The sequence below is a fragment of the Spinacia oleracea genome, chromosome 5 (genome assembly GCF_020520425.1).
Source record: "Spinacia oleracea cultivar Varoflay chromosome 5, BTI_SOV_V1, whole genome shotgun sequence".
NCBI classification, from domain to species: Eukaryota; Viridiplantae; Streptophyta; class Magnoliopsida; order Caryophyllales; family Amaranthaceae; genus Spinacia; species Spinacia oleracea.
The window spans coordinates 74,301,371-74,310,690 of NC_079491.1; the positions used below are offsets into that span (position 1 = coordinate 74,301,371).

General features: G+C 33.6%; 1 long non-coding RNA gene across 1 annotated transcript; it reads right to left on the bottom strand.

Moving 5' to 3' along the window:
• Positions 1 to 1,364: 1,364 nt before the first annotated feature.
• Positions 1,365 to 6,133, bottom strand: LOC110804905 (uncharacterized). Its single transcript, XR_002537868.2, has 5 exons — positions 5,723 to 6,133; positions 4,343 to 4,444; positions 3,708 to 3,740; positions 3,534 to 3,620; positions 1,365 to 1,847 (listed from the first exon to the last, which is right to left on the bottom strand). It is a non-coding gene; the product is annotated as an uncharacterized lncRNA (long non-coding RNA).
• Between the last annotated feature and the right edge of the window lie 3,187 nt (positions 6,134 to 9,320).

Sequence of the window (9,320 nt, forward strand, 5' to 3'; positions counted from 1 at the left end):
CGTCGAGGCCACACTGTCGAGATTCCACGCCTTTTGTAGTAGTGAAGGGAACCTATGGCCGTCGTGGTCGAACATAATTGCACTCCCTTTACGTCACGATAATCGGGTTTTGTCAGTTTTTCTCATTGTCGTTAAAAACTGAATGGCGACTCCTATATTACTAGTCGATTGGGTGTAAACTCACAGGAAATCCAAATACACTTGATCTGACAACGTCACCCCCACGAGGGACGAGGTCACGCATTAGCCTCGTGCTTTTTCGACCCCCTCACAGTGGCGACTCCACTGGGGACGTTAATGAAATACTCGTGCTCGTAGGTAATCAAAATAGCCGAAGGGTGAAACGATCCTACCCCGCGTTTATTTCCCTATCAAGTTGGGACGACCTGAAAATCAGCATATTAATGTGAACGGACAGAACCGCATAACGAATCTTGGCTCCCTTGGCATGTTTCATCTCGGGAGTTGGGAATAAGGATACCCATCGCCACCCGGGGGGTGCATACGCTTCGAATGTTGTCCACTCGGCACTTTCGCTAGTAGTACACCTGTCCCAAACCCAATCGCTCGCCCACTAGGTCCCTCTCATTGGTGCATGCCCCCTTGGCTTATATCGTGATTGGCCTCGTGGGACGAAATTCGCTCGTGAATGCACTACCTAGACCGGGCCATGTGTTGGATCGACGATAGAAGCGGTACCAACTACAAGAAAAGAGGTATTTAGGGACGGAAAAATCAGTCGCTAAACATCAAAATTCAGTCGCTAAACGCCTTTAGCGACGAAATTGCGACTGATTTGATCCGTCACAAAAGACCTAGTCGCAAAATTTTAAATGTCTCAGTTTTGTGACCGCCAATTTTATCGGTCACCATACGGTAACCACGAAATCTGTGTCCATTTAATGACTGATTGTTAACCGTTGCTATTTTCTGACCAATTTTTCTCGTCATTATGTAGCGACAACCACTTTAGTAGTTCTGAATTTGTGACTGGTTATTTTGTGATAATCTAGTGACCATATTTTGTGGTCACGAATTAACAACCAATATTTTCGTTACAACTTAGTGACTGTATCATATGGTCATTAATTAACAACAAGCACTTAAGCAGTCTCTAAATCGATACGAGCTACATATGTTGCAGTTTAGTTACCAAGTGATTTCAGTCACAAATTTGAGACAATGACAACTAGTTTAATCCATCTTAAATTAGTGACTGAAAGTTTCGATAACTAAACAAAGACTAAACTTTTGATAAGCAAACGACTACATATATATAGTAGGTTCTATGTTGCGACTAAAATCGATTGCAAATTCGCCACTTTCTTAATTGTTGGTGACTAAATAACTTTAAGATAATAATATTTGCAATATGTAATACTTTATATAACCCAACTATTCTTTTGGGTAAATAATCATTGTATGAAAACCAAAGGAAATATGGTTTGTACAAGGTAAAAAAACAAACACCTAACTAAAAACACTTTGCAAGCCATGAACATAATACAACTCTTAGTAAAGTCAACCATAATCAACTATGGTAAAAAAAACAAAATGCCTAAAAGAAGCTTAAAAAACCTATTTCAATAGATAGTCTTCAACTGCTACGCAGCCCTACAGCTTTGGATTGCAATCTCTATGGCACGTAAAATATATATTAAACAATCTTTCTCCTTTGGTGGCTCCATCTCAGGAGAAAAAGATCCTGCAGTAATATATGCAGTAATATACTGGAATCATTGATTTGTTTAGTTTGATGTATAACTCTTCCAAACTACGACAGTCGTCTCAGCCTTCTCCCAAGCCTTCTCCCAAGTCTCTTTTTCTCCTAGGTAATTCTCTGGTCTCTATGTAATAAGAATAGTTAAAAACAATTAAATTATAAATATATATAAGGCTAAAACATGCACAATCAATTATCTAAATCCAGTGAAGGATACAAAGAAAACAGGTTGATAGATTGTCTAACTATAAAGCACAAAGTACAATGCGGAATCAGTGTTGTCTAAATATACAATTTTCAATTGCCTAAATATCTTGTTTTCATCGCCCACTCTAACAGTCTAAGACTCATGTCATCTTGGTTAAATAATGCACTCAAGTATAATCAAGGTGCCTACCTTTGTTGTAAATTTTCCAGCAAGACGTACCCCTAGATAACAACCAGTAAAATATAACCCCCAACATTTCCACATAACTAAAATTTACAGTTTCCAATCAAACATATGCCTCCACAACCTAGTGCATAAAATCATGACGAAGGTTTTACAAGTGGAAAATACATGAACAAGTATAGGGATCAAAACACATACAAACAACATCGGGTAATTAGGGGTAAATGAGCAAACTAACAATGTCTTTTTGAGGAAAAATCGTTAATCAGGGGAAAGAAAACAGTTGGCATGCATTGTTTGACCCAAAAAAACGAACAATTGTAAAAGCGATAGAATCTTTACCCGTTTTACAGATTAGCTGAAGGGAGAACAATAACAGAGAGTCAATAATTCTCCCACTGACTCTCAAACAACGCTTATAGATTAGTTTCAGGAAGTTTGACAGTGGGGTTGATCACTGTGGCACAGTTGATGTGAAATTCCATGCCTTTTTCTTTTCAACTAAATAAAAAGGTTGTTTCAGGTTGAAGAATAAACTTTCACCCAGAGTTGATCAGTCACCATTACTTTCTTTAATGAAGAAGGAAAAGAAACATGTAGCAGAGTTTCTGCATGGGATGGAGTTACAAGTCCCTAAACCTAAGGGAAGATAACTATAGCAATGGCTCAAACTAATTGAAAAAGAAGTGTAAAATTTAAAACCAGGATTAACAGTGAGTCTATGGTCACAAGTCTCAAATGGCCCTAAAAGAAATAAAAATAATTTCTTAGTGGAACTATTCCCCACCCTTTGTGCTGAATTTTTTTCTTTTCAGGGGGCGTTTGGTTCACAACGTGATACTAGTAGCTTCTCATCCAATCTGAAAACCTCCTTTTTACACTCCATCTTCCTCTATATGGTCTCAGCATCTAGTTTACACAAGTTCTACACAATTAACAAGGATGATAACCTTGCACAAGGAAAATACGAGATTCCTAGAGATTCCAATTTTTCACAGGTCGCAGACTCACAGGAAGAAAAAGAAGAATATAGCTGACTGCATGGTAACAGACAGCATGACAGACTCATCAAGAAAGGACCTACTGTAATTTCTTACTCGGAAAACGGGCACCAGAGGTTATCAACACATAAATACTCAAAAAAGAATTTTATGCGGAGAAAACACTACCTGTTTAGGGCCTTCTACAAGAGGGAACCAATCACACATTCGAAAAGCTATATGTACTCAAAGGTCTCAAACAATACCAACAATTTTATAGGGTCAACATCAGCGATAATTATCAGATAAACATGGAAAACATTACATAATAACAAAACTGAAGAGGATTGAAACAGGAAATCATCTTACAAACATTGTTTCATATACTAATACTGATGAAAGCAAGTACTAAAAAGGAAACAAGAGAGTATTCTCATACAGTTGACAGCTTTAGCTCGAAGGTAAACCCAAATTTGTCATACACGTAGTTGATAAAATTTAGTGCAGCCCTGACTTCATCTTTAACCTGAAAATTACAAACACAAGCTAGTTATTCGGAATATATGAAAAAGTAACAGAATTAGTTTTACAGTCATAAGCCTATCCAACTTACTTGGCCTTCCATGCAGAAGATATGAGCATCATCCTGAAATAGTTGTGAACTTCAACTTATCAAAACAAATTCAATTGGCCCACATGAAATTACGAAGGATTCAGGGAGGGGGATATTGCAACATGACAGCCTTGAGCATAAAATTCTATTGTGAAACCACCCAGCTTAGAAACTTGCAAAGAAGAATTGATTATACCCTGGTAACATGCAATTAAGTGAATAACCCAATTCATGCAGCTCATTGAATCACATATGGTAATGTGGATATCACATAAGGTTCATTGGGCCATTTCATTCAATGTGCAAATAAGACCCATAAGGAGATTAGAAGGTTCATTGGGCCATTTCATTCAATGCAACAAAAATTCAAAATATAAGCAAATTCAATGTGCAAATAAGCCCCATATAAGGTTCATTGGGCCATTTCATTCAATGCAACAAAACTTCAAAATATAAGCAACTTTATTAGAAGATAAACCCAAGAGTTATACAAGAGTTTAGTTCAAAAGTGAGCAGGTTAAGTAACATGGGGTCTCAAGTACTAATGACAGACATCATGATAAATGTTTCTTATAGCTATGACTACCAAGCATATCATAAACACCAAGATTTTCATATTATCAACCAAAACATACCTAGATTTTTTGTGCCTCCTCACTTGTCATAGTATTGTCCTTTTTCGTATGATTTTTCAAGTAAAGATCAGGAGCAGAGAGGATCTTTCCGGTCTTTTGCATCTACACAATTAATATACATGTACATAAAATTTAGTTAGAGACCAGATGTTAAAATTCAAAAATTGAGGAAGTAAGAATAATAACGTCTAAAACAACATACCACATAGTCTAAAACAGAAGAACACAGTGAATTCTGGACAAGGCTATGAAACAGTAATTCTATCTTAAGCTCAAAATATGTTTTCTAAGGGTCAAGTGAAAAACGGTTATTGATTTACCTCCATGGCTTTAAGAGGATGACATCACCTATTTTGCTGAAAAGTACAAACAGACAGGCTTTACTGATGGCCTGAACTACTATCGAGCCATGAATCTGTATGTTTCTCCTTAGTATTAGAAGTTTATTAGACTCTTATTGTGTGATCATTGTCCCTTAACTTCATTTTCATTTCACATAAATCACATAAAGGCGTGTTTGAAGTGCTAGCATACACAATATGTCAGGGATACATCTACTTAGGGTATGCTTGGATTGAGGGTAATGTATTAAAGGGGTAATAAAAGTCAAACTAAGGTAATTGAAGGTGATGATGAGGGGATGAAGTGGTGTCAAAGGGAACAAGCTAGTGTTGGCAAGAAGAAAATAAAAGGGAAGGGGGAACAAATACCCTCATTATAGGGGGAATAGTTACCCACCATCCCACTAGGGTGATTATCACCCTCATTTGGGGGGTAACTACTTCCCCCCTTCCTCCCTTCTCCTCACAACACCACCACTACCACAACTTCTCATCACAATACCACCGCACCACCCTCGTTACAACCACCTCAATTCACCTTCATTGTCCTTTTATTATGGTGGTTTGACTTTTATTACCCCCATAATGAATTACACCCAATCCAAGCGTGTCCTTAGTGGTAACATTAATGTAGTTCCAGGATACGTCACTTGAAAGCTTCAATGTGAAATTTCATGTAGTGAGGTCCCAAGTGGTTGCTCTGGAGACTTAGGATATAGACGTTACGGAATAAATAATATTGAAATTGGCCAGGAGAATATAACTATATATTTTACATAGTTTTGTGAAAAAATTTACCAATTCAAAATTCAGGTCTAGATATAAAATACCCTAAGTTGTAGACTACTCGATCAAACCCTTGGCATAAACAAATAAAATTCACCCAAATTTTCCAGACATAAATGTTTTCTAGGAGTATTAATAAACAAAATTGAAGAAACTCTGTCATAACTCTACAAAACTGAAATTCAAGAAAATCCAAGTTTGACAAACTAACACAAATCCAAAATTAAACTAAAGAAAGAGTGTTGAATCATACCTCAAACCCTTCTTGCGGGAGGTTCGTTCTTTTCCCAGATTTTTTTTGGTGATAGCTGTATAGGAGGAGGAGTTTTGGTCAAGGGAAAAAGAGTAAAACCTAATTGCAGTTCCCATATCCCAAATATTACGGGAATTTTCGGAGGGAAAAACTTATGAATTTAAGAAATTTAGGAAATTTCCCTCTCAAATTAGAAACTAAATCTTCAGTTTACCAGAAGCTTCGATTTCTCTTCTAACTTTGGAGTTTCTATTTGTTTTTGAACTTTGAAATTTCTAGAGTTTGGACCGACTTCTGATATTTCATACGAATAGGAATAGCAGTTGAGAACTTGAGAAAGTTGAGATGGTGGGTTCCTTCTTCTTCGTCAATTCCTATGAACAAAAGTGAGGTTTTTTTTTTCTTTTTTTTTTCCCCCTTGAATACTTTTACAATTTTTAATTGTGTAACTAAAAGTAGGACTACAAATCTTTTGTTAAATGAAACCAAGCACTAAAAAAAATTACTCCCTCAGAACCTAAATGTTATTCCCGTTTGTCATTTTACAAATCTTTTGTTGCTTTTTGATTCATTTTCACAAGAAAACAAAATAGTTGAACCAATAGAATTCAAGGAATAAAAATGTCAACTCATTAATCCATCCAAACTTAAACCAACCAATGACACTACAAGGTTTTTTATTGATAAACCAATAGAATTACAAAGTTCAAATTACAAGGAAGAGATTAAAAAGAAAATAAAAGAAATGGGAAGATTATTTTGGGACACTAAAAAAGGAAACGGGAATAACATTTAGATTCGGAGGGAGTAGTAATTTAATTTAAATGACAATCTATTAAAATATTATTGGACAATCTATTTAACTCACATGTTTGGTCGATCAATTTGATTTTTGGTACTCTCTCCGTATTTTGTTAGGATTCACATATTGATCGAAACAAATATTAAGGAAACATAGTTGACTTTGTATAAATAATGATTCAAGTAGGATAGTTGACAATAAAAAAATATTTAAGAAAAACAAGTGGAGTGTAAAAGTTACCAAAAGTGAATTATTTATGAGTTAAGTGGGCTCATAGAAAAGTAAAAAGTAATAAACAATTGGGGAGTTGGTGTAAAATTTACCAAAAATAGAATTGTGACTCCTAAAAAATTACGGCCGGAAATATTTAGTAATTTCGACTCCTTAAAAAGTTCGGAGGGAGTATAAAAAAATGAACACATGCATTTAGCTTTTGGATTTTATTTATTTGTTTTTTTATTCACAAGATAAGTACTTCTATTATTTAGTTAGTATAGGACTTAATATGAAGTATAATATAAATGTTCATATGTAAGACTTTTCGTGGAGCATTATTCCGATTGATTGGTTTGATCTAATCTAATATGGGTTGGTCTGATCTGGATTACTCTAATATGAAGTTTTAAATTGGTCTTATATGATCGATTTGGAAAGGTTTATGTACATATTGGTTATTCTATGGACATCATCTATACATATTAGTTCTTATTTGAACATGATCTAGGCATGTTGGTTATGATCTGGACATATCAGTTATAGTTTGTACATGATCTGATAAGTTCGATAAAAAGGGTTATCCAAGAACAATTAACTAAAAAAAGTTCAACTTAGTTAAAATAAGATAAATTCAAAAAAGTAAGTGAAAATCAGCTGAATAGAAAGCACACTAAATTAAATATTTATTTAATGTGCAACTACGATATATGTGGTAAGATAATTAATTAAGATGAGATCTCTATATGAGTGTGTTGTATAATGTAGTCATTTCTAAAATTAAAGTGCATAGAGTCTAATGGGATGACATATGAAAAATGAAAGTGTAGATAGTATTATGGGATGGAGGGAATAGTATAAGCGAACGACATGAGGTTAAGCAATTATATATTAAAGGTAGAAATGTTATATATTGTCACATTTAGGCTTAGATCCGTTCTATTCGACTTATTTTGTATGACCTTATCTGAATTTAACTAAACTTATATGAACTTATCTTTACTTATCTGAACTTATTTTATCTGAAAATAAAAAATTATTTTGTCTGAAATAAATTTATTTGTGTGTGAAAATGTCTGGAAAAACTTATTTTTTTGAACTTATATTATCCGAACTTAATTAACTGAACTTATCTGAAATTATGTGAACTTATCTGAACTTAACTTTACTTAACTTCATTTGTCTTAAATAAGTCATACTAAGTCGAATGGAACAAAGCCTTAATCTAAAATCTTAATTAATTAATACTTACTCCCTTCGTTCCATAATGTTCCTCACTTTTCCATTATGCGCAGTGTCCAATGTACTACTTTGGCCATTAATAGTTTTAATTTCGCATTAGTAAAAAAATATAAAAAAATAATATTTAGAAAATTTATATTGAAATGAATTCAATGATATCCCACAAGTTTATTTTTTTACTCTCAATTATACTATTAATTACGGTCAAAGTTTTTAAACTTTGACCATACGAATAGTAAACATGAGGAACTTTATGAAACAGATGGAGTACCTTTTTTTTTTGAGGGAAGATGGAATACCTTTTAGTATACAATATAAGTTAATATCACAAAGTACAAGATTACATTAAACTTGGTGTATCTTTAATGGTTTTGTATGTTACAATAAATGTTTTAAACTTATATTTGTATTGATTTTAATAGGGAAGTACGTATAGAATAATACACGGAGTGAGTATATATATACATAATAATACAACTATTTAACTAACCAAAACTTAGTAGAATGATTAATTAACAGATTGCAACCTATCACAAATGTCGGGAATACATTTTTCATAAATTTAATTCCTTTTAGATCCATATAAATGTAAATGAGATAAAATAAAAAAAAAATACACTTTAATTAACACCAGTAAAAAAATACGAATTTGAATAAGGGCAGCATTAAAGTATATGATTATATATTTTTAATAATACTATTATGAGTTGTGTTATTGGAGCAAAGCTTCCAGTTCTACTTTATAAACTATGAGGTTGTTGGGTTAAAGAATTAATATTAGCATTTGTTTATTTTGATTTTTGATTTTTGTAAATGGAACATTATTTATTAGTGTATAGAGTCGCTTGATACTACATCACTTATCAATTAATAGTGACATGTGATGTCATGTCAATGTATGTTGTTTAAGTAATAGCCAAGATTTTACATCAATTAATTAGAGAATGTCATTTAACAAGTCATAAAATTGCGACTGAAATATGTGACCGAAACTTTTCTGTAGTTAATTAGTGACAGAAAGTTAGTCCGTAGTAATTTTACGACTTACTTTTTGTGACTGGAATTTATCTGTGGTTAATTACTGACAGAAAGTTAATCTGTAGTTAATTTGCGACTGATCTCAGCGACATAAATTATGTTCGTATTTTTGGTAGGTAATTAGAAGCCAACATGTATTCCGTAATTGGTATGCGACAGAAAATTTGTGACAGACATTGTGTTGGCAGTTAAATAGCAACATAAATAATTTTCAGTAAATAATTAGTAACAAAAGTTTGGGTGGTGGCTAATTTGTTACAGATTTATGTGACGGAAGTTAAGTTGGTAGTTAAACAGCGACCT